Here is a 25,856-nt window from a genome sequence, read left to right on the forward strand (position 1 = left end):
ATGAGCATCTAAAATCTACTCTTTTTAATGAATTCCCAGTATATGATACAGTGTTATTTACATAGTCCTTATGTACAGTAGTTATTGTGAGAAGACTTACTCCTCCTGCATAGCTGTGCCATTACCCTTGACCTATGCCACCCCATCTAGTGACAACCAACATTCTATCCCTTGCTTCTCTGTTTGACTTTCACACATAAGTGAGATTATGCAGTGTTTTTATTTCTGTGCCTGGCTTATTTTACCTATTGTAATATCTTCCAAGTTCATTTGTTCTCTGGTCATCTCTTAATACCTAGATTCAATCTGTACCAGTTCCTGCTACAACAACTTACAGTTCCTGATTGCCTTCTAGAGATCTGAGAACACTGACTTCAAATGCAGAAGGGTGTGTGTGTATGTTTTTTTTTTTTTTTTCCTGAGAAGAAGATCTAGAATTTGGCCAGATTTGCAAAGGCCATCTGACCTCAAAGACTAAAATACATGTGGTTTAGGCAAACAGTGGACACTTGTCATTGTCTGCCTCCAAGGCATTCTGCAGACTGTCCCAGGGGTCTGTAGGACAGAAAGAGCCCTGGCAAGCTCCTAGGCTAAGTACGGTTTATCCGCTTTATTCATTCAGCAAACACTGAGTGAGTTCCAGTACCATGCTGACCCCTGGGAAAGTAGGGTGACTGGGACTGGCCCTGTCCTCAAGGGATCCAGTCTCTCAGTTGAGGAAATAGACATGTAAAGAAACATCTGAGTGCAGAATTCTAGAGTGGGCTAGAGGGGTGTCAAAATGCAGAGCAGGAGTTGCCTAATCTCATTCATTTTATCTCTGTCATTTTCTCACCCAGCGCAATTCTGATGTCCGCTAGATCTTGGTTCTGGGACAGCCTGCTCATGCTGTGTGACTCTATTTGAGTATCTGCCAGGAACAAGAGTTTGCTTTTAACTTCCTCATGGGCTTCTCATCAAAAGTGACCACCAACTCCAGTTCTTCCACCGTGTAGAATTTAAAGTCGGCAAGAATCAGAATCACATCAGTTTTTATTTACTATACACCCAGCATCTAATAGCAAGGCTATTAAGGAATCCTTGCTGGATCAATATTTGTTCAGTGAATTAATGAAAGGGATGGTAAGAGAAGAGGACTTTAGTGGGGGGGTAGGTTTTAAAGTTTGAACATCAGAATCATGTGAAGAAATTGTTAAAATATAGGCTGGTGCAGGAGGCCTGGGGTGGAGCTTAAACATTTGCATTTCTAGCCAACTCCTAAGGGAGACTAGTGCTCCTGGGCTAAGGGCCACACTTTGAGGAGCCCTGGCCTCTGGGGTCTTTTTCTAATAGAGATGGATGACAAGAGGTGGCCCTGGGTGTTGTTTCCAAAGGACTGCCACAGGATTTGGGCCTCCCTACCTTCTTCATAAGGGCCTAGTGCTGTCAGGGACGGGTCCAAGTGATTGGGGCTCTGTACAGGTGCAGGATGACACAGCCATGATACAGGTGTTAAACCCAAATATGAATGTGTGCCTTCAACAGTGAGCTCATTAAGTGAAATAGAGGGCTATTAAAATATCTCTGCTTGTGAAACCCTTTCTTGTCTGTCGTGAGGATCATGATTGTCCCATCTTATGCAATCGGCTTCTTCAAGGAAAAGGACCCGCTCTTGTGGCAATTTTGGATTTTACTAATTCATCATCACTGCCTATTCATGCTGAGTAAGTTTTAATTGTCTCTGACATTGAGCAAAGAGCCCAGTGTTGGCGACTTGGGTGTGCTAAGCTCCATCATCACACCGCTGAAGAAATGCACCGGTTCCTGGCCCGTCATGTGCTTCCGAAAGAAGAGATCTGACTCAAGTCTCTGGGAGTCTGTGGTTTCTTCTCTTTCCACAAATATTCGAAGGCAGGTATCCTTGCCCATACTGCAGACCTCACGTGTCAGGGCACAGTCACAGTCACTGTGGAAAGCTGCCTGCCATTTGCTTGATGAAATAAGCCATGTGGCAAGGTAGAAAGAGTTTCTAGTCTTTCAGGGCCCCACCGGTATCCCCTGCCCCACGACCTGGCTGGGTCAGGTGCCTCATCCTGAGAATGCACGGTGGCACTCTGCGTTTCTCTCCAACAGAGCCCATAGCAGGCCCTTCTGAAAACCCTCAGACCACACATCTGCCTCCTTCACTGGGTTTGGAGCACCTCAGACATGAGATCATCTCTTTTGTCGTCTTTTGCCACAGAATCCAGGATAGGACCTATTGATGGCTCACTTGATGGCTCTTTTTTTTTTTTTTTTTTTTTTANTTTGAGGGAAATACTTTTTTCCTCAGAAAGAGACTCAAATTACATACTTACCATATTATTAGAATTATCCATTTAGCTCTTCACTGTTTACAAAGCATTTCCACACCCATTTTTTTAATTTGGGTACCAGGGATTGAACTCAGGGGCACTCTGATTGAACTCAGGAGCCACATCCCCAGCCCTATTTTGCATTTTATTTAGAGACAGAGTCTCACTGAGTTGCTTAGCATCTGCCTGTTGCTGAGGTTGGCTTTGAACTCACGATCCTCCTGCCTCCATCTCCCGGGCTGCTGGGATTACAGGTGTGGGCCCAGCCGCTTGATGGCTCTTGAGCTCGTTAGGAATGCTGCAGGCACTGTTGCATGGTAGCTTGGCTGTGACCTGTGGGCGGGCTCTCTTGCTCTCTGAGCTTTGCTTTCCTTTTCTGGAAAATAGGATGATCATTTGCATCCGAGCATTGGCTTTCCACAATCCAGCCTCCATCCTGGGTGCTTCAAGGAGTGTCTCACCTTGCCCTCACAACCAGCCCACCAGTGGTACCTGACTTTATTTGCAGATGAGACCACTGGGGAAACAGAGAAGTTAAGAAATTAAGATATTTTCTAAGTTTGCTTGCTCAGTGGACAGTCAAGATTTGGTCCCTGGCAGTCTGACTCCAGAGCTTGCACTTGTTACAGGTTCTCAACTCTGGGGATGACTTTGCCCTGCAGGGGACATTTGGCAATGTCTGGAGACTTCACTGTGACATTGTCACAACTGTCAGGAGGAGTGCTATTGGCATCCAGGGTATGGAGGCCTGGGATACTGCTAAGTGTCCCGCAGTGCACAGGACAGGCCCCACCACAAAGAATTATGCAGTTGAGAACATCGGCAGTGCCTTAGTAGAGAATCCCCGTTCAACGCTGCACCGCTCTGTGAAGCAAAGTGTGCTAAGAGCCAGACCCAGGGAAGCCCACGTTCATGGCTTTCCTTTCTGTGAGTTCACAGGATCAGCTCAGAGAAGAATTGGCCAGTCTTGTTTCCTTCAGCAACTCCAGTTCTATTCTTCATGGTTCCCGGCTGCTTGACATCACTATCTCCAGAGTTCCTGTCTGTGAGATGTGCTGACAGTTATCAAGAGTCAGGGCACAACTCTCCTTGGGAGAGGTCCAACTTCCCCGAGATCTGGCAGGTTCAGACATTCCACACAGAACGCACCTTCCTGGCCTCTGACCTCACGGTGTGCACGGCTCTGGGATGGTTGTTTCTCCCTTCGTGGGAACTGACGTTTCTTACCCTCGGCATGGAAGGCCTTGTGAGGCGCTGGCTGCCATCAGTGAGGTCTTGACATGAACGCTGTCATGGTTCTGGCCCTTGAAAATCAATGAATGAACCAAGGAGAAACATGACACATGAACTGTCATCCGGAGCAGCGGCCACACCTTGTGTGCTGGACACTTGGGGCGGGGAGCTGTGAGATCGCCGCTGGAAGCAGGAACAAGAAACAGGGAGGTAATGACAATTGAGAGGGCACCTCTCGGTGTGCCCAGGGTGCTGTGGCTCACCCTCTGTGGGCTTGTTTCCTCCAGAGCTCACAGTGAGCATGCTTCAGTGATGTCAAGTGCAGTTAAGTTAGGGTCAACTCAGCTCGTGTCGATGACCTTAACTGGTGCAGAGTGCAGGGGGACATTAGCCTGGCTGTTGGATCTAAGGAAAAGCTAACTTGAGCCAACGTGGTCCCCAGGATCCTGGGCTGAGGAGAATCCCTTCCTGTGCTGACAGACAGGACATCAGGCTGCAGGTGGCAGGGCCATGGCCTCTCTTGTGGTAGGAGGGGGATCCCTAGAGGACTGTCACTGTCCTACTTCACATGCTATGAGGGTTATTTGAAGGAGCTTGGAGAATGGACCATGTTCCCTTTCTGTTCAGCACTAACATGTTCAGGACTTTAAATTTCATGCATAAAACCACAGCTCAGCCAGGGTGTGCGGCTGGCAGTGCAGGGAGTGACCCACCTCCATGCTGTGAATCTAGAAACTTCTTGGCCTCTCTAAGTTCTTGCCTATTTTCGCCATTCTGTGAATAGTTCCACTCTCTGTGTTTTCTCACTCCACTGGAGTCAGTGTTTGCTGCTTATGGACAGAACCCCGGGCAGCCAAGTTAACGCTGATCCTTTCCATTATTGTTTTTGCCTCATCACTGTGTCCTGAAGGCATCGAGTTACTTACTTGCATCTCGGCCTGCCTGGACCTTGAGCCCAAGTGTAGGATAGTTCGCTCTTTATCGTGGGCGTGAAGCTCATTCTTTTATTTAATCCTCCAAAAAATGCTACTTGATAGGTATTATTGTTCATATTTTACATTTTATAGATGAGGAAATAGAATCTTAAAGAGGGTAAGTAGCTCAAAGATGACTCACCCAGGAAATAGCAGAGAGACTCTTTAAACTAGTTCTCCAAGGACCCAAAGTCTATGCTCATTATTTACATCCCCACCCAAGGAAGAGTCAACTGTCAAAGAGAGTAGTTATTGAGAGTCCTTCTTTTTAAATGAGGAAGTTGAATTATTCTCATCGAAGGTAAGGATCACATTCCCTTGGGCACCCCAGTGACCACACCCCAGGAAGATCTGCATGGGTCATGGCCCGAGAGCTGTGCTTGATGTTCATAAATTTATTCTGATCATTAGAAAACGACAGAAGATTGTAGGACCTATTGTGCTTCACAATATATTCAATCAAACCAAACTCATTTTCCGTGGTTGTAAACAAAGAAACTTTGGCCAAGAATCTGTATGGATTTTGTAGGACACTTGGCCAGGAGGATGTTTTTAAATGGCATTTGCTTCCGCATTTTATTGAGGAGTTTGTTTACTTGTGCTTTATCTGTCTCATCCATCTAGAATGTGGACTCTGGAAGAGCAAAGTGCTCTCTTCCGTTTACTCCAGGACTTGTAGCACTTAGAACCATCCCTGGCACCTGATGGGACCTCGATCAATACTGATAAAATACTGGGAATCGAACTGGGATCTTCATACCCAATCTTAACATCATGGTAGAGATACACTGAAAAAATACAAAAACAGATTAAAAATGATGCAAATATAATCAATGAGCAAACTGAATTCAAAATCTCTTATCTTCATCAGAGCTGTGCTTCCTTATCTGTGTATTGGGAATAATAGTAGTTACTTTGCAGGTGTGGGGGAAGATTAAAGCCAACCCCATCCACGTGGGTGGTGTGTCGTGGGCAGATGCTTAATTAATATTGATATAGAGATTACAATGGAAGTGAAGGAAGGTGTGAGGGTTGTCGGTCTCTAGGATGAGTACGATGTGTTTGTGGGGCTCCTGCTTGCAATCCTCGAGGCTTATTTTAATTTCTATTTGCATATTTCCTCCGAGTTTATACACAGCTCTTTCTCCATACATCATTTCTGATGCTCAGTCTTGCCTAGAGGTCATAATTAGCCCTACTTCATGGATGAGAATGAAAATTAGAGTTTGGATTTAAGTTTGGAGATTCTGGAACTTTCCTGTCGCTAGCAGACCCGCTGCTCCTGAGCTAGCTTCTCTGGAAGTGGACCCATCTTGTCTACCTGGCCAGACTTGCCTTCCCAGACCACTTTTGCTTTTTTTTTTTTTTTGTGCGATTCAGACCAGGAGCCCCTTAAGGGCAGGGACTGTCTCTATTGTTTTATTTTGCAAAATTCCAGATATAATCAGGATGCTCCTGCATTTATTAGTGACAGGGTTATGCAAAGACATTACCATACCTGGCTTGTTCGTGATGGGTTTAAGCAAATATGCAAACTCTGTAATTTGCTTCTGCCTCCGAGGCTGTCCCTTAATCTGAATGCTCTCCAAGTTGGCAGGTAGAAGAGGGGTGTCTGCCACTGCCTCTTGTCTCTCCCCTGTCTTTTCCATTTCTCCTTTGCATCTCAGTTACAAAACACCAGATTTAAACCTGGCTGCTACGTGTAGAATCATGGGAAAGGTAACTCTATTTTTTTTTAATGAAAGAAAATAAGAAAATCTCTTTAATATTGTGGTAACCTCTTATTGAAACCTCTGCCACCTGAAAAATCCACATTATTATATTTTATACCTGAAGGGTCACTGTCTAAGTCAGTGGAGCCTTAAGTCACAAGATGGCTTTGGTGTAGAAAGTGATTGGAAAGTTGGAAGTTAGGGGGGCTGGGAGATCTAGAGTGGAGATTCTCTGATGCCAAGTGTGTGTTTGCTGATGAACAAAGAAATAGGCAAAGAAAAATAAGAAACAGTTAGCAATGTCCAATTTTATGTGTGATAGGGCTTTGGCACTCAGTGTCCCCTGATGCATAGGTAAGGGTGACTCAGGGGTGAGAGGACTTAAGACTCCGTCACATAAGGATGCTTGGAGAACCGGGTCGGTCTACTGGGAGACGGGTGCTGATTGCACCTTCATAGTTTTGAAGACAGGTCACATGAACTTATTCTGTTCAGTCTCAGGAGGATGAGAAGAAAATATCAAGCAACAGGGTTCAGATCAACACAAAAAGAGTTTTCTCAACAGCAGTAGATGTTCCAAACTAGGATGGTACAACCAGGAGGTGGCAAGCCCACCCTTCCTGGAGGTGTTGGATGGTCTTGGAGGGGCCTTCACCCCTGAGATTCCACATTCTTCCTTAAACTCTGTCTAGTTGGTGACAGCATCCCAGGGATCCAATCTTACCTCCTTTATTGTCACCTACCTTGAGGCACTCAAGGAAATAGTCCCAGCCACCAAGTCTCAGTATTAGCATTTCCAAAGCAGACAAGTTAATGACCTGTTAACCATCTCAATTTACTGTGGGGATTAGTGTAGGTCAGTAAAGAAGATCATCAAGGGATTAAATTTTCCTAAGAGCAAATATTGCAATTTGCTTATAATTTAGGTGAATCATTTTAAGAGGAAGAGTTATAAATGACAAAATATTCTGACACAGCATAAGAAACATTTATTTTACAAATTCATACATTTGTGAAATATTTATTGAGACCATACGAACAATGGGGAAGTTTCCCTAGCAAATATGACATGCTTATATGATAATTCTTTCCACAAGATCATCCTGATGAATTTGAATGATTCAAAATCTCTTCTTTTCCCTTCATTTTCTATCTTACCTGCAATTCATAGTCCATTTCTTGTCATACATGAGGCCATATTTTCAGATGGATTCTGAGATACTGTTTGGTAATTAGCAAAGGCCAGATGATGGTTTTGCTCTTTCACTCTATACACTGTGAGTATAATGATTTGGTCACTTCTCCAAAATTATTCTAGCTCATGCATATGACTCACAAGTCAGAGGACATGGGACAGAGTCAGAGCACTGAAAATTTGTCACTCGAGTGTGTGTGTTTCACTTGTGCTACACAATGAGGCAGCACTCTCCAGTGATCAGGAATCATTCTTTCTTTCTAAAAGTAGGGAGGGCTCTAGGTTGGCAAAGAACTGGTTTGCAGACCTTTTGGAGATTTCACACCATCAAGGACAAGTAGGAGCAATGGCGCATGACTGAGCCCAAGCAATAGTGACGGCAAACAGGACCAGGAGCCTGAGAGCAGCAGTGGAGGGGTCAGTCTCAGGAGCCTGGGGACCAGTGCATTGCCTTCAGAGAATTTAAAAATAATAATAAAAATCCTTCTAAAATCCTTCTGGTTTTTATTCTCACCATTCCTTGGCAGATCTCAAAAATGTTCGTGATAAAATTGTCCTGGAGAACATCTCTTATAGCTCCAAGTTGTAATTACTAGGATAACTGTCGATAACCCAGCACATTGTCTTCCACATAGAGTTTTATTCAGAGAGGTCCCACGCAGCCGGTCCATGCTCAATGCACAGGGCTCAGCTATGCGTGCCGTTTTCAAGCTCATGGTGGTTTGAAATCATTCATGCTGATTTCAGGGGTGTTTTGCATACCCAGCACCCGTAGCTCTCCCTATTCCTGGGTTTGCACAGAAGCTTTGAACGGGTGCAGTGATTGTGAAGAACAAAACCTGAGCTCCACCACTTCTGTCCGTCAGCATGACCCCTTGGAGATATTCTTTGTGCTGCAAATTTAAACTAGTGAGACGGATTTTGAACTGTGAGATGTGATGTTGTTGTATGTTAAGCACAAGCTTTTAGTGCATGTGTGAAGTGTTCTGATTTTGAATAATGTGCTTAAAATCAAAATGTGTTCTTTGAATTGATTGTTTTTGAACTAAGGAATGAATAAAGATAATTACTATTTTATAATTATTGAAAATAATTCTGTGACATAGACCTTTTTTTTTTTTAATGATCTGTTTCAAATGTCAAATTTGCTAGATCCACCAGGTTCTTTGGAGTAGGGTACTTTTGGGTCAAGTCCTCTGAATCATTGGGTCAAGTTACTGCACCATTTAGAACCTTAACTTCTCATGAATGAAATAAATACCTCCTTATACAGTTATCATGAGGTTAAATGGGATCATGCAAGTAAGTATCTAGAACAATATCAGGAGCATAGTAAATGCCCAATAAACGATGGTTAAATGGTAGGAGTAAAGAAATAGAGATAGTTGTGGATTTCTATGAAATACATTGCCGAAAAGCTTTAGCTAGTAAAGAGATCTAGGCTTAGATTATAGAGGTATTGAAAATTCTCCGAAAATAATACCTTATCCTTATTACAAAGAAGTGACTAGTTTCATTCATTCAAAATTTTTGGGGTAGTAGGACTTCAGACACCATTATGGGTGTGCATATAGCAGCAAATGACAGTCTTTATTCTCCTTCTTGCAGAGTCCTAGTAGAATTAAAAACCCCATCAGATCCCACTACCTGAATGGGGTGAACCCAAGGACCATTTATAGTCAAGATTGTAGTGCTCAGAGAAGGTGGGGAGTAAGGGGAATCCTGGTGAGCAATATGGTCTGTTGGAAAGAATTGTGTTGTGAGGTCAAACTGGGTTGAATCCCAGTGTCTCTGTGACCTTGGGCAGGTCACTTGATAGCACTGTGATTCAGGTCCCCTGTCTCCAAAAGGATGTTGGCAAGCCCTGCCCCACAGGATTCTTGTGAGAATTAAGTGTGAAGATAAGAATGAATGATGCTGTTTGCCCTGGTGCACTGGACTATCCAACAGAGGTTAGTTCTTGTTTCCTTCTCCCCCACCCCACTGTGTCTGAGCAGGACCTGGCTCTGTTGGGTGCATGGCTCTTCACACATATGCATACACACACACACACACACACACACGAAAATATACTTTGGGAAGACCATAAACAATATCAATTTATGTTTAAGGCAAATTACTCCGGGTGGCCACTGGCCTGTCATGCCAGTACTGGAAAGCAGCCTACTGGTAGTGTGATCCACTCCTCCTAATACAGACCCGGACACTTGCCCACCTGAAGTCTAGAATAAGTTATCTGTTTGCTTCTGACAAAGTTTATCTGTGAACTTCTGGTGCCAAATCTACCATACAAAAAGAGTGGATCAACTTCAAAAACTGTTAATCATCTTTGTATTCTTTATCACCTTGTGGAAAAAAACTAAGAGCTGTAGCTGTGTTCTTCCTCCCACTTTTTCTTAAACTTTGAGTCTGTGGATAGGAATTGCTGGGGAAAATCCACATCCTGTATAGACTGAGGCTCACATTCAGCTTAAACCTTCAGACTACCATCAAAGTCAGGTGGGTAGGAGCAAAGGATTCCCAGTGGCACCGGCAATGCAGGCTGGTACCCCAGTTTTACAATTGTGCGTGGTAATAATGTGACATCCCATTGGATTAGAGAGGCGAGTGCTTGCTGCCTCTCCCAACAGAGAGTAACAATGTGCTGATCTCATGCTCTTATTTCCAACTAAGAATGTCTCAGCAGATAAGCCAACACTGTCATCTGATGACTGCCACAAAGAAAGGCCCAAGATCAGCTATTCCAAAACTAAGTCCCTGAGTTTTGGTAAAAGCCCACCAACATTTACCTAGTTCAGCACGAAGAGTCCCATACAGCTGTTGCCTTATTCATTTATCTTCACTTACATTTTTCAGTGAGTCTGCCTTGGATGATTTACATGGAAATAATATTTCTTAATATCTGATAGCATACAGAGGATTCTTTTGTGGTCATCATTGGCATTTGAAAAAAGCACCTTTAAAATTTTTTTCCTGGCTAAAACGAGCACAACTGCAAGCATGGAACAGAATTATGGGGTCTTAGTTTTTCATTGTTTGTGCCCTGGACAGAGCACATTAATGTAGAAAACTTAAACCCCTAATACTAGGTGTCGGTTTTACTTCCTTATGACTGGTAGTGGGATAGTACTTATTCCAGGAACAATTCTGTTTAAGCAGATATCAGTGCCCTGAAGCAGATTCTTATAGTCTCTGGTACTTACTCACTCATTCTTCCTGGCAGTAAAATAACCCCCTTGAGTTTTATATGGATTTGCGTCTTCCCAGGTAAATATTCTACTTCCCAGTCTTCCTGGCAATTAGGTCTAGTCATATCACTAAATTTCGGTCAGTAGGATGCAAACAGAATTGATGTGTGCAACTTTCAGATCATATTTTCATTAGAGGCTGTTGGCATTTCACTTTTTCTTTCTTTCCTTTGGCTCTAAAATGGTGACAACCAGAGCAGCTGCCCCGGACTCAGAGGAATCTGTGTGTTGAGGATGGTCGAGGCATACTGCCAACCCACGTCTCCAGATGACCTTGTGGACAGAGCTGCGCACCTGTCTTCAATGACTCTCCTATACTTGGTTTGTTACATGAGAGAGAAATAAATTTTAGATCTATCTAGGCCCCTGCATTTTGGGGTCTTTTTGTTACAGCAGCCTAACCTGCACATTAACTAATATATCCTTTCTCAGGTCAGCTCCGTAGTCCCAGGATGTGGACTGTTGTGGAAGTTTGTCCCTCTCAATCCACTATCACTTGATATTTACTAGAAACCTTAGTGTGAGAAATAAAATGCATGGAGCCCAGCAGGAAGGCTGGGGCTGTTAAATGATGCCTCTAGAATCTCCAGATGTCCTTTTTGGATTAAGACAGACCATCAGAGAACTGCACACCTGGGCTGTCCTGATTTGGCTCCATAGAGAACTGCTGCACGGATCTGAGCCTTGGCCTCGTGCCACCAGCCCACACGGAGGAACGCTAGCAAACAACCCTGTGATCCCCGCCGCTGCGGGCCTGGGGGATGCGATGCAGGATGTGGTTGGCTACCCTTTGTGAGGACCCAGGGGAGAAGTTTCTTCCAGACCTTGTACCAGGAATAGTCGTGCTTCTCCTGAGCAACTGGCTTGTTTGTTTTTGTGGACACTCTAAATTGTGCAACTGTCTGTGTCTGTCTTAGCCACCTCAAGTCCTCTGGGAACATGACAGGGCATAAAATAAAGCTATTCGGAGTCAAGACCAAGTTCCCGATTTAACTCATTTATTTCTGCTTTTGGAAAAGTCACTTCACGGGCTTCACTTTCTTTGCAAGCCAGAGATAATGAATTCTTCCTCTGAATGGAACTCAAATTAATATTTGTAAGACACTCAGAGTTCCCTGAACACAAGTCATGATGGAAACTAACCGTGATATTTAATGTCCACAAACCTCTGCTATTCTGTAACTCTCTCTGTTTTTATGTCCCTTCTGAACTTTACCTCTTTGCTCATTTATTCAGTGAATTTGAGAACATGTGGGTTCACCAAGCATCCTGCAGGGATATAATTTCACAAGCCTGCTCTCAAGTAGCATGAAGAGCTGAGGCTGTGTTTTGTATCACATTAAAGATTAAAGTAACAAACAAATATCTTAGTTACAAAACTTTGAAGCTGCAAGGAAGAAAAAGAACAGTGAACAAGGAGAGAGAGAATAAGGGTGGTCCTAGAGGTGGCGAAGGCAAAGACCTGGAGGGTAAAAGGAAAAAACTCTGCTCAGAGCTGAAGAAATGAGCCGGGTGCAATGGCGCATGCCTGTAATCCCAGTGGCTTTGGAGGCTGAGGCAGGAGGATCACAAGTTCAAAGCCATCCTCAGTAAAAGCAAGGCCCTAAGCCCCTCAGTGAGACCCTGTCTCTAAATAAAATACAAAATAGGACTGGGATGCGGCTCAGTGGTCGAGTGCCCCTGAGTTCAATCCCCAGTACCCAGCTCCCACTGCCCGCCCCCCAAAAGAGCTGAAGAAATAAGGTGTGAAAGGGTCTGGCAAGAACGGGGTCAGTAAGAAAGTGTGATGGGGGCAGTTTGGAGAGAGGGCCAGGGACGGGCCAGGTGGAGCCTTGAAGGCCAGAGCCTGGACCTTGGATCACACTTATCTGCCATCAGACGCCTCTTGAAGCATTTCTGGAGCACAGTGGTGTGGTATGGCTGCTCTTTTAAGGAGAGGGAGATATATGTTGAAGTGAGGCCGACACTGGAATTAGAGGAGCCCACGGGGGGCAAGGGGGCTCTGAGTGTCCTCAGTCTGGGTGTTGAACAAGTCTTCTTGAAGTATATGGCAGCTGAGCTGGGCTCTTGAGGACTGGGTAAGAGTTAAGCAGAGTAGGGGAGGAAGAGTGGCCAGACAGTGGACTGCGTGGCTCACTATGTGGCTCACTGCGTGGTTCACTGCATGAGGGGATGGCAGCATGGCAGGCACACTGTCATGAGTGAAAGCCAGCATGAAGGACATGAAGCTGGGGATGCGCCTATAAACTGGGTCATTGGGAACTTTGACTGCCAGCTACTTTCTTCCCCATTCCCTGGCAGCTCAGTGGTAGGGAACTGAGTTTCCCCTCTTAATAATTTGAGAACTGTTTAAGAAAGAATTTGTTGGCCATCTCTTAAGCAGAAACTTATTTATTTATTTTTAAATTTTAAAATTTGTTTTAATTAGTTATACATGACAGTAGAATGCATTTATGCACTTTGGTATATCATACATAAATGGGATATAATTTCACTTTTCTGAGTGTACATGTTGCAGAATCACATTGGTCATGTAGTCACATATATACATACAGTAATAATATCTGTTTCATTCTACTATCTTTCCTATCCCCATACCCCTTCTCCTTCCCTCCCATCACTTCCCTCTACCTAATCTAAGGTAATGCTATTCTTCCCTAGTGCCTCCCGCCTTATTGTGAATTAGCATCCAATAAATAGGATGAATTCAAATTAAAAAGCTGCTTCTCAGCAAAGGAAGCAATTAATAACTTGAGGAGAGCCTACAGATTGGGAGAAAATCTTTCCTACATGCACTTCTGAAAAAGCATTAATCTCTAGAATATATAAAGAACTCAAAAAACTTCACACCAAAAAACCAAATAAATAACCCAATCAATAAATGGGCTAAGGAACTGAACAGACACTTCACAGAAGAAGAAATACAATTGATCAGCAAACATGAAAAAGTGTTTGATATCTCTAGTAATTGGAGAAATGCAAGTCAAGACAACTCTGAAGATTTCATCTCACTCCGGTCAGAATGGTAATCATCAAGAATACAGGCAACAATAAACTTTGGCAAGGATGTGGGGAAAAGGTACACTCATACCTTGCTGGTGGGACTGCAAATTGGTACAACCCCTATGGAAAGCAGTATAGAGATTAAAGAAGAATGAAATTATGGCATTTGCCAGTAAATGGTTGGACTTGGAAAATATCACGATTAGCAGAAACTTATTTTTTAAATTTTCTCTTTGAAATAGGGGTCCTTGGGGTAGAGATGGCCACAAACAACTCTTTGGGACCCAGAGATAGAGCTGTTGGAAGGACTTGTCCATATCCTTGCCAGTCCCTGTGAGCTCCTATCCACTCTGCTCCTTTCCCTGGCTCTGATGATCTTCAAACCCTTGCAGGGGACCTTCAGGAGGGTACACATCCCACTTCCTAATGGATATAGAAGTGCCTAGTAAAATGCTCCACAGATTTGAGCTATTAGTCTTTGCTAATAGCACTAGATTAGGAATCAGGGGGCTGGTCTTGGCTTCTTCAATTGTAAGTGGGTGACTTTGTGCAAATTACATAACTTCTTGAAGCTGTTTCTTCACACATAACAAGGGGTAATGCATACCTTCCCGAGTTGAGGGATTAAATGAAAAATTGAATACATCAAAGCAGTTATATAGGGCATATTTAATAAATTATAGGTAATAATAATATTCAAAAGAGAAAGCAAATTCGACATTTTTTTTCCCCCTGAGGACTGAGCATGGAGAAGCTACTGAAATAATGAGGTAGTTAAACTTGGCCAAGTCACTCAACCCATTTCCTTATCCAAACAGTGGGGGCAATAATTTCCCTTTTGTATAATTTATTGTCGACACATGAGGAGTAGGTGTGATGATAGATGTGAAAGTTCTTTCAGAGGTGGATGCTTGTTTTGTTTACAGTGTTAATCTGGATCTTCCCATAATAAGATGCCAAGGATTTTATTAGAGCAAATACTTGTGGAAGAAAATGGAATGGGTACTAGAGAAGGCAAACAGAGCTGTCAGCTCATGATAGAGGAGGGTTAGCCCAAATGGAGATGAGGAGGAGAGCTGGGTGAGAATTTTTAGATGGCTAGGCAACCCAAGGAAAGTTTGGCAAGGTCAGACAACCTCAAGGATGATGAAAGTCAACGAGTCGAGGAGTCTCACATCTCTCATCTTTCAGGTGTGGGCAACCAAGCCATTTCTGCCAGGTGCAGCCATGGGAGGGCCTGGTCTCAGCACAAAGAACTGATGGGTTTTAAAGCAGTCCTCCGACAATAAGCTAAAGGAACTTGTGAGCATGGATTCTTCAAGTGGAAACTTGAAAGAGCTAATGGGGACGACAGGGCTACTGTTCTCACACATAGTTGATAACATTTTTTTTTTTTTAATACAGGGCTGGGGTTGTGGCTCAGTGGTAGAGTGCTTGCCTAGCATGCGTGAGGCCCTGGGTTCGATTCCCAGTACCACATAAAAATAAACAAATAAATTAAGATATTGTGTCCATCTGCAACTAAAAAAAAAAAATAGAGTTAGCAACAATCCTCTACATCTATTGGTTTTTAAAAAAGAAACAAAAAGGACCCTTCTTTTAAACAATCACTTATGGTTGGAAAATACTTTATATTTTACACACTTTCATATGCATTTTCTCCTGTGATGATCACAAAAATCTTGAGGAGAAAAGAACTCACCTTTTAGAGGGATTGACGTGAGCATCAGGAAGACTGCCTCTTGAGGGGCCATGTGGGGACTGGAAGCCACGTGGTGATATTTCAGCTCTTGTCACAGTGGCATAGAATTTGCAAACACCTTTATTTAATGAGAAAAACATGTTCTGGATCTTTGTTATCACTGATTCTGGTTTGAATTTCCTAATTTTATGAAGAAAGGGGAAAACCTGGAGAGCCCCCAGAGAAAAGCATCTTTTTCAGTGTGCCCCGGGAGGAGCATCTGAGGAAGCTGTACTTTCCTTGAAAAGGGAAAGCTGAGATCGACTCCACTTTCTGCTTTAAATCCTCAAGGGATTGTTACGAGGCAGAGAATGAAACAGTGCTATTCACCTCCAAAATATCAGGATGTCAGGAAATATGGAAGCAGAAGAACCTTTTGAGTTGTCTGGATAATTGAACAGATAAATGACTGAGACCCGGGGGAAGGCTTGCATGGCTTACAAGTAGAGTGTGAACACAGCAGTCTGACTGGTTTCCTACATTTTTATTGGCAGGAGAGAAGGGATCAGAACCTTTCGCCCTCTGTACCATTTTGGATCTACTCTTCTGTGACATCAGAATAGAGTTCTCTGAGTCTACTTGTTAGGATCATAATGGGATGACTTGTAATATGTGAGAAGCATGAAATAGCTCAATCAGCCTTTATACTGGTGTTACAAAAAGTTCCCTGTCTTTTCATCCTTCATTCATACAACAAATATTTATTGAATGCCTACGACTGTCGGGCATTATTCTAGGTGCTAAGGATGTTCAGAGCGGTGAATAGACAAGGTCTCTTTTCAGTTCATATATTTAGTGGGTGGAGGCAGACAATTAACAAATACATAAAATAAACAAATGCAAATAGCCAAAGAACTAAACTGTGTGATAGAACAGAGAAAGACTTCAGGTATTTTTGACTTGGTGGTCTGGTAAAGTCTCTCTGAAGGAGTGTCATTTGGTCTAAGACCTTGGAAATGAGAAGGACCCAACACTGCAAAGAAGATTTAGGGGAGAGTATCTCAGGCAGAAGGGATAGAAGTGTAAGGTCACATTGGAGGTGAGCCTGAAGATAGGGCTACAACAGAAGGAGCACCCCAGGAAGAGGCGAGAGAGAAAGTGTCTTGGCTAATGATTACAAAGCATTTTCTGGGAATGATGATTAAGCAGTGTGGTTGGAGATAGGGTTCTTTGGTTCTCAAACTTGAGTGTGTCATTGAAAGCCAGTTCAAAAACCTAGATTGTTGGGCCCCACACCTAGAGTTAATGACTCAGCTGATCTTCTGTGGGACCGGAATATTGGCAATTCCAGTAAGTTCTCAGGTGATGTTGATGCTTGTTGTTGGGAGGACCATGCTTTCAAAAGCATGTTGTTGGAAAGATCAATCACCTTAAAAATTCCAATTAACTGACTAATTGGTTTTCTTAGAATGAGAGAAACTAACACCCCTGTATTTCAGCTACTTCATGGACTACTTCATGGTCTCTCTATGAATCAGTGTGTCAGCCCCACAAACGAAGATTTATGATCACCCCATTTTATAAAACAAGCACAGTGAGACTGGATAATGTACTGAGACTCATGAATCTTCTCCAGGAAGGAAGGCCGTGTCAGAACTGGGGGATGAACCATGGCGCTGGAATTTGGAATTCTTGACTACCATACTCTAATTCAACTACAAACCCCAGAGAAATGGAGAGGAAGCTGCTAATGGAATCATTTAATCAACCTAGAATGAAGGGATCACATGAGGAGAATGCAGCATGGGTGTAGTGGACCCTGTTAATTTTCTGCTCAGCATGACTTCTCTTCCTCCTAAGAGAACCCTGATCCTTGTTCAAATACTGTTCAAATACTACCTTTCTTGCTCTGGGTAAAACTTAGTTACTCTGAATCTACACCTATTAGCTCAGAGCATTTTCCTGGCAACTGTTTTGGTTTTGGATAAAATAAGTGCCCTAAACTGGTCAAATTAGACTAAGCAGAGGCCTGTCTTCCATGTCTGGGAAAGCAACCTCCTCCCTCTCATTGCTGGGCATGAACAGGAGGTGTATTTCCCTGGCGGCAGTTGGCAGATATTTTCCACCGAGCAAACAGCAGTCTGAGCACAAAGCCGATACCCTGAGGCTTCAGAGTGGGGAGATGTGAGGAATCTGTGTTCTTGATATCATGGTCATTTCACAGAATCAAGAAACCGAGAGGATGCTTGACCTCTGGCTCTTTGAAAATGAAATAACCAATTTTTATATTGCTTGAGCCTTTTCAGTTAGAGTAACCAGCAGCTGAATGCTTCAGAGCCGAACAGGCATTGCAATATCAAGACGACTATCTGGAATATATAAACTTTGACATAAAAATGAGAAGGAAGCATTCTAAGTTTGGTGAGACTCATCATGGTGACCATTTAGTCTAGGGTGGTGGCTGGAAAGAGAAGAGAGGAGGGGAGAGGGGGAAAAACGAGGCTGAGAAGATGTCCCTGGTCCCTTTTACCCTCCATAGTGCTCTCGATAAATTCAGACAACTTTTCAATAGCAATCATCTCAATGTGTCTCTACAAGCTCTTTTTATTCTGTTCTCTGCGTTCCTTCTCAAATGAGTGTGAAACTCACCCATCAGAATCCCAGGGATATGGTGGAAACCATTTTGGTGAAGGAGCTTTGGCCAGTACGATGACAGACTAAATGATGATTTGATTTACCAGGTAAAAACTGGAAAGGAAAACAGAACAGAGCAAAATCACAAACCAAGAAGCGCAAAATGCACCCTTGCACGTGGTGTTTAGAGGCAGTTATCCTCGGCCAAGGAAGGGACACCAGAAGTGTGTGAAAGGCAGCTATGAGGCTGAGAGGAGGATGAGAGGCTGGGGCAGTCACACGGTGGAGGTGGGGGTGGCTATTGCACGTGGGACTTGGGTCATACATGACTTTCTTAGGCTGGACAAATGGTTATCAGCCTTCAACTACCAAAGAAGAGCTTAAGGTTGGTCCACGTGGCCAAACAATTGATGCTTCCTTGTATTTAAACAGGAAGTTGGCATCAGCAAGGAAAATAACCTGGTAATTATTTCCTCAAGTCAATACCAGGTATGTTGTACCATATGGTGAGTTTATCTGATTTCCAGTTAATTGATACATCTATCTTCTTATCTCTAGCTGACAGAATATCTATTTTAATTTTGTTTTATATCATTTGCAATTTGGTTTTAAAAGTAAACACAGGGCTTCTGGGTTTTTAAAATTTTTTTGGGGGGGGTGGGGTTCCAGGGATTGAACTCAGGGGCACCTGGCCACTGAACCACATCCCCAGCCCTAGTTGGTATTTTATTTAGAGATAGGGTCTCCCTGAGTTGCTTAGCGCCTCACTTTGGTTGAGGCTGGCTTTGAAGCTGTGATCCTCCTGCCTCAGCCACTGGAGCTGCTGGGATTACGGGCATGTGCCACTGCGTCAGGCAGGGCTTTGGTTTTTAACCAAGGTGGATTACAGGGACTAGGTTTATCCTTTTGCCTAAAACAATAGAAAAAAAAAACTACACAAAATAGATGAAACACATTTCATGACACTGGGCACCAGGCAGTGATGTGTCTTTAACCTCTAAGAGGTGAGAAACAAATGAGCCGAGCCCTGTGAATGTCCCCATGTACTATCTAGAGAGATTTCTAGGCTGTGGAGCCAGGAGGGGTAATACAGAAGAACCCAGAAAACACCACGGCTGAGTCCCCGAGTAGAGACTGAGGCAGGAGTGCAAGTTCCAGGCCAGCCCTGGCAACTTAGTGAGACCCTTTCTCATAAAAACAAAAAAAGCAATAAACAGCACACACCGGAGAAGGAGAATATCTGCGTGACTTCTGTGGGCACTACTGTGAGCAGGCAAACTCTCTGGAAGTAAAGAGACCACCATGAGCATGGGACAGACAGAGGGACAGCAGTTGCAAGGAGGCAGGACTCTGGAGAAGCCAAGAATGACATCAAGACAGCTAAGGGCATCTTTGGTTTTCTAGCCGGGAGGGATTATAGTCTGTCTGTCTGTCTGTCTGTCTGTTTGTCTATCTATCTATCTATCTATGGTGTGTGTATATATATATATATATATCTTAGGTTAATCTTTTAATCTCTATATTCTGGTGTTTAGAAGAACATAAAGACTATAAAGAACTTGAATTACTCTAATGAGTACATTAATGGGATGGAACTCTCGTCACATACACCCCATAGAGATGGAAAAAGGTGAACTCTTTCACTAAGGGCTCTTGCAGTCTGGTCCTGGGGAGTTGGGGAGGTGAAATTGGGGGTGGGGACCGAATTGAGGGTGGCCAGCAGCCAGGTACACACATACAGGTGGAATGTGGCAAATAGCGCCAGAACTCTCTTCAGAGGTTCTCTGAGCGAGGCAGAGTTTTCTGATTTTTTAGGAAGCAAAGATGACCTTATATGGATTCTACTCAAGTGAGAAATCACACCCACAAATCACATGGGAGCTGTAGGCACATGAGATGCCCCGCTTGTGAAATTCCTTCTGCCACTTCAGTTTTTAAGCATCAAAATGTAAGGCAGGCATTTTCTGAAATGTCGCTATTACGCCTTGCCATAAATAGCTGGGAACTTAACAGAATTATCTTGGTGTCTTATGTGTGATGTTAGAGACTAGGCTGGACTAGAATGTCACGTTCCTGGGCCTGGTATGTCAGGCCAACGCCCCAAATTCCCATCAAGTTCGGTCCTGTGGCGGTAGAAGTTTGCTGTCGAGTTTGGGTTGAGTCACCATCATGATGATTCTTCATCCAAGAACTGTGGCATTTGGGGGCCCAAGAATGAGAAGCAAGTGTGAACTGGCATGCATGAGGTTTTCCAAGTAGAAACAACAGCTGAGGTGGGTCACTAGAGAGTGGCAGGGGCTTGCACAGGAGATGCACCAGGTGGAGCTGCAGACACAACCTCCAGATGTGCTCTGAAGGTGTCTTGGCAGCCCTGGGACAGGGGTGAGAGGAGAGTTAATGGGTAGGTCTCATTAGAGGAGAATATTTTTTAAAAGTCAAAAGGCAGCCTTGCAGAAAGCATTAGCTTGGTGACTAATGTAATCCAGCTACTAATTATTCAGGGAAAAGTTGTCTGTTTGTCCTGACTTACATGTTCAGGGCAGCACTGTGAGTCACTGGGGATTTGGTTGACCAGAAAAACCAGAATGGGTTTTAGGAGCAGAATCCTTTGGATTAGCAGAGTAGCTAGTAAAATAACTTAAACATTTGAGCATTTGGCTTCTTACATAAATGAATGCTGGGAGTATGTTGTTTAGCACTGGACACAAAGTCATCAGGGACTCAACTTCTTCTAGTTTACAGCATTTCCAGCCATAAGGGTTGGTCCTTGTACTCCCAGTCCAAGATGGCGGCTGGAGCTGCACCTGTTATACTCCAAAAGGCTGGAGTAGGGGAGGCAGAGGGACCCCTTCTCTTGCTTTTAAGGAAACTTTCTAAGGTGCCCCATTATACTTAAATCTCATTGGTGGGCCTTAATCACAAGGCCACACCCTCCTTAAAGGGGAATTGAGAAATGTAGTCCTTAAAAACTGGGGATATAGTTACTCTGAATAAATTCAGGAATTTGGGGATTTGTTACTATGGAGTGGGAGGACAACAAATTTTGGGAGGTACCTAGCATTTTTGACAAGGGAGTATTCAATTAAATGACGAAAACAGACAGAAATGGTAGGAATAGAACATGTATCAAGTGACAGCAGCTAGTTACCATTCATTCAGTCATTTGTCTTATTCATTCATTATTTAGTAAGCCTCAAATGACATGCTGGTCCTGAGGGTAAAGAGATGGCTAGGCTCAAGACTGATTCCTGTGGAGCTCAGTCTGGTAAGGTAAAGGCAAGCCACTTAATTATTTTGTTTGGGAAACTGTTCATCTGTAGGTTTACATTCTGTCTCTGAGTGATTCTTAGGGCCTGTTAGTCTTATGTGAGAGTTTTGAGTTATATTTTTGAAATGGTCAATGTTTTTTTTGTTTTTTTTTGGTCAATTCCAGTGAACAGAATTTCTCATAAGATTTCTAATAAGATCAAAACTTGCAGATGAAAAATGGTTTCCTCAGAAAACTTTCAGAGCAGCCAAATACGAGAAGGCTCTCTGCTATGAGGAACTAAACTTTTGCACTATTTGAATCCTTTCCCTCAGCCCTGATCCAGAACTTCTATCCATCCTATGTTAGTTCTGTTTTTGGAGAACCAAGAACTATTCTCGAGTCCCTCCTTTCCTCTCTCATCTCCTTTCTGTGCTTCTATGAGCTTCATTTTTCCACACTAAAAAGTCCTAATACTCCTTCAACTGTTTTCCAAATATCATGATTTGGGGAAAGAAGTGAAGAGAAAATAATAGCTTGTGGGGCTTACTATGTGCTGGACACACTGTTGGGGCTTTGGTATGCATTATCTTCTCTCAATCTCATAGCAGCCCTGTGAGAGGGGTGACGTTGGTCACATTTTGCAAGTAACCTGCACCAGTTCCCTCGGCAAGTTTTCACACTCAGCCGACGTGCAGGCAGGGTTTGATCCTGCCCTGCTGGGGACTTACCTGAACATTCCCACATACCTTGCTGCTCCATCCCCTGGCTTTGTCCACTGTGAAGATGCTTGACTTCTTCAGCTGAACTATGAGATTTAAACCCCACTTCCTGCAGGAGGAGACTCCCAGGGAAGCCCAGTACACCAGGAAATGGGTTCCCCCCCCCCACACCCCCGGCTTGGGGTAAGCATGGAGGGGGTGGACTGTTGTGCCCATTTCCTGCAGGTGTGGGTAGGGAATCATGGAGACAGAGTCCTCAGAACAGTAGAGAGGCCAATGTGAGTCTCAGCCTGGTATAGGAATGGTGGAGGGGATTAATGACAGGTGGCTTTGTGGGAAGCTGAAGGCCAGGAAGCTGACCTCCCATTTTACCCAGCTGCCTTCTTGCAGGTAAATTATTGTGCCCTTTATTTACATCAAAGGAATGTATGACCCGGCCAGGGCCTATGGTATTTTTTTTTTCAGTTGATTGTCATTGTTCTTGTCAAAGTATTTTCTGTCTCTGCCAAATAGTTTGTAAGAATGGATAGCCATCACAAGAGAATGTGGAGGAAATGGCTTCATTACAAGAATAAAGCTGTGAATGAAATGCTATTGGTTTGCATGATTCCACCTTCAAAGAAGACTGTGTGAAAGGCGGCGTTATATAGTATTTCTCCTAATTTCACAAAGAAGGACACTGAGGCCCAGAGCAGGGCCAAATAGCTAGCTGGCCCTTGGGGGTGGAATTTGTATAAGCACTCCAAATTTAAAGACATCACTGTAGACATAATTTAGGTTTAAGAGGCCAGTGAAGCACCAGGTATAAGGTGCCCAATGTGTTTGTGACCTTGGCTGAGTTACTTGGTTTCCTTAAACCTCTGTTTCCCCTCCTTAAAATGGTGATACTGAAAGTACCTACCCTCAAAGGGTGATTACAAAGACCAGAGGGCCTACTATTACAAAGCACTCAGGATGGTGATTGGCACATAATGACTGGCCCATAAATGGTCATTAAAAGTGGAAACAAACATTCATTAGTGAAGAAAATGACCGATCGGTCTATGAGTTTGGAATCCCCTTATTCTACTCTTTTGGTTACAGCATTTTGTAGGCCTGAGTATTTTATATCTTACTGAATAATTTTATGTGCATTGTACATTTATGCCCACATAGAATCCTGTGGTCTGGATCCTACTACCTCTTTTTTTAAAGATAGCTGCTGAGGGTCAGAAAGGCAAAGTGATTTGTTCAATTTCACACATCTAGCCTGTGACAGATCCCAGGTTCTTTCCCTCTAGTACTATTAATTGTCACCATTTGGATAGCCACTTGATGTGAGCCAAGCAGCTAGTTTTTTAATTTTTTTAAAAAATGTTAACTCTTTCCCTCTCAGCAATTCTTTTTTTTTTTTTTGTGTGTGTGTGTGTCTTCATACATGTACTTTGGATAATGATGTCCATCACATTCCACCATCCTTGCTAACCCCCTGCCCCCTCCCTTCCCCTCCCACCCCTCTGCCCTATCTAGAGTTCGTCTATTCCTTCCATACTCCCCTCCCTACCCCATTATGAATCAGCCTCCTTATATCAGAGAAAATATTCGGCATTTTTTTTTGGGGGGGATTGGCTAACTTCACTTAGCATTATCTTCTCCAACACCATCCATTTACCTGCAAAGGCCGTGATTTTATTCTCTTTTATTGCTGAGTAATATTTCAATGGGTACATATGTCACATTTTTTTTTATCCATTCATCTCGGCATCTAGGTTGGTTCCACAGTTTAGCTATTGTGAATTGTGCTACTATGAACATTGATGTGGCTGTGTCTCTGTAATATGCTGTTTTTAAGTCCTTTGAGTATAGACCGAGGAGATCCTCTCTCAGCAATTCTATAAGGCATTATCTTAGTTCTATTAGGTGGTAAATGTGCGGCTCAAAGAAGTTAAATAACTTGCTTCAGGTCCCATAACTGATAAATGGAGTTACCCAGAATTCAAAACTGCTTCTGTTTGAGACCAAGATCCTCATCTTTCTTGCTCCAACACATTCATTCTTGCTGCCATCTTCCAGAAGAAAAGATAGATTGTTGGTGGCTGGGCCAGCAGTCTTTGTAACAAGGAACATATCTTTTCATCTTTCTGCTCCCTGCACCACAGTGCCTGGTGCCCAACCCGGCATCCAGCAGGATGTGTGTGAGCTGATCTAAATGGAACTGGTCCCTTCTGGGCCGTCTCTCCTTCCAGCTAGGTAAGAGGAATGGCCAGAACCTCTGCTTTGGCTCAGCTGCAGCTTGGTGCCAGTTTTCCACTGAATGCAGTTTCTAAGTTGTTTCGTTTCGTCTCCAATCCTGGATGACAGCAGATATCATTTCCTTTGCATTTTTTTTGGCTCTTCTTTGGGAAACTGCTCAATGTTATGATTTCGCTCATCCATGGCAGAACCAGGCTTCAGTGATGCAATGATAATTGAATTGTTAATGAAAACAGGTTTTGGTGAAATGGAAACCTCAGTTTTCTGCCAGTTGGGAGCATTCAGAAGTGCGGCTCTGGGGATCGTGATGGATGGATTGAGCTCTGCTATCTAGGGTGAAAACAAATTGTAGGGAGAGGGGAGGGACAATGCCTAGAGGAAACTGAGACCCTAAACTTCAAATTAAGTCCTTGGACACTTGATAGATAAATGGGGCCTAGAAGGAAAGTGACTTAGATGCACAGTACCCAAGGGGAAGGTCAAAATCAATGTCTCTTAGGTTAATCCTCAATTTTACAAATGAGGATGTGGAGACAGAGACTCAGCAGTGGCTAAAGTCATAAAGCAAGTTGACAGTAAGACCAAACTTAGGACTTGGGCTCCTTATTCTCCATCTTAGGCTCTTTGCATACAAGATTTAGTGGTTGATTGACAGTAGGGAGTTAGGAGAAGAAAATACTGAGGTTGACCCCCGAGTTTTAGGCTCTGATGCCAGAAGGAAGAGGAAGGAAGCAAGCCAGGGTGCTTTGACCAGTTTTCTCTTGGCCATTAGCAAGGTGTAGGTGTCTTCAAGCTACTGGGCTCAGTGGCGAAGTGTAGACCGAGGCTTGAGGGTGGCCATGTTGTAATGGACTGAGGGCTAAAGGAGATTGAGGCAGTAGGGGCTGGTAGTACATTTGGCGAAGGGAAGAAGCATGAGGTAAGGTGGGAACCAGAAGGAGATTAACAGTTATTTGCTTTTAAAGTAAATCTCCAAGACTTGAGCTTGTTTGCAGACTGAGAAGAAGCCCGTGTGGGGATAACTGGTGACAGGGATGAGGGGGCATGGCCAATGGATCAGAGTCCTTGAAGGTGAGGTGGACACTGAGGGAAGGAGATAAAAAAGACATGGGTGCTGATATGTTTAAATCCAGAGGAGGAGCGCCCCCGTGTTGAGAGGCTCTAGTATTCTGTGTGAAGTAGGAAATATTCACTGATAAATGAGGTTGGACTTTAATAAGCTCTGCATGGCTCACAGAGGAGTCCAGATCAGCCAACGCTTTCACATAAGAACATAAAAGTAAGGGAATCAAGTATGAGTTAGACAAATTACCACTGTCTTTGGGAACTGAAGCGTGGACAGAAGGGATAGTGCTGGCTTTGCTAATTGTTCTGTCCCATTTGGGAACAGAAGCCGAGAGCTGGTCTTCAGCCAGGATGTTTACGGATGTGTATACATAACTGATGTTTGTGCATGCTTGTTAAACCTACCAGAAAACTGCCTCCTGCCAGATCATTACCATTCCCTGATCCGTCTTGAGCTCCTAATCACTCTAGCCCACTGTGGTAGATTCCAGCTTTCTTTCCGTTGTCTGCTAAGTGTGGCTACCTTGGAGATGGAGCATGAAAGTGATCATGACAGAGCCAGGAAACTCTTACCCTG

Source organism: Marmota marmota, unplaced genomic scaffold, assembly GCF_001458135.2.
Source record: "Marmota marmota marmota unplaced genomic scaffold, marMar, whole genome shotgun sequence".
Classification (NCBI taxonomy): Eukaryota; Metazoa; Chordata; class Mammalia; order Rodentia; family Sciuridae; genus Marmota; species Marmota marmota.